The sequence below is a fragment of the Lycium ferocissimum genome, chromosome 7 (assembly GCF_029784015.1).
Source record: "Lycium ferocissimum isolate CSIRO_LF1 chromosome 7, AGI_CSIRO_Lferr_CH_V1, whole genome shotgun sequence".
Taxonomy (NCBI): Eukaryota; Viridiplantae; Streptophyta; class Magnoliopsida; order Solanales; family Solanaceae; genus Lycium; species Lycium ferocissimum.
Window position 1 is genome coordinate 27,995,554 of NC_081348.1, and position 1,002 is coordinate 27,996,555.

Genomic DNA, 1,002 nt, shown 5'->3' on the forward strand with positions numbered 1-1,002 from the left:
ATAGATAGATAGTAATAAAATTAGAAATCAATTAACCCTTTGGAACTATATATGAAAAGAAAGAAAAAAACTATATATGAAAATAATTCACTAGGAAAAACAAAACACGCGAGTAATAAAAAATTAGTTGGGGTTGAGGAGAAAAAAGAAAGTAAAAAAGAATAACTCTTTATTTATTGATAAATTAAATAACATCTAACTCTAAAACAGCTAAAATTTAAATTAAAAACTTTAAAATCAAGCATGTGAATTTAGAAATAATATTTATTATTATATAGAAATATCAAGATTCATCATTTTCTCAACATAAGAAAATTTACCATATAATGAATTTAATATTGCTACATAAGAAAATTTAAGAAGAATATATAATGAATTTATTATAAGTTGCTAACTTATTTTTTTTTAGGCTTAAATATCTTTGTCCATTAAATAAGAAAATAGAAGAAATATTGAAGAAGAACTATTTCTCTATTTAATTAAAAGTAGGAATTAGAATAATTTTGAATACTAAAGTTGAAAAAATTGTATAAGAGCAAATTCTAAAATTTGAAATAAGTGCATCCCTTGCTTGCTGCTCTTCAACTTCTCCAATTTTTCATTCCCTAAAAAGATCAATGTGATGTTATTTAAAAAGATTTAACATTGCTATGTAAGTCACTTTTGTTCTTGATTTGACAAGTTGCAATTACAGTAAAATAATTTTTTGATTCTTTCTGAGAATTTGGTAAGTGACTAACTTGTGTTAATGATTGTCCACTTACCTCATGTACAATTTTTTATTTTTCAAAAAGAAAATTGGCAAGACCTTTTGAAACAAACGCATATTTGTTATGAAAATATTAATGTGTGGATGTCTATTACTCCTCTATATATAACTTCCACTACTTTCTATTCATAACTCTTATAGAAGTAACCCCATTACTTCATGATCAATGCTCCCACACTTTATTGCTATAACCCGCAAATAGTTACTATCCATGTTTATGAATGTTTATGACA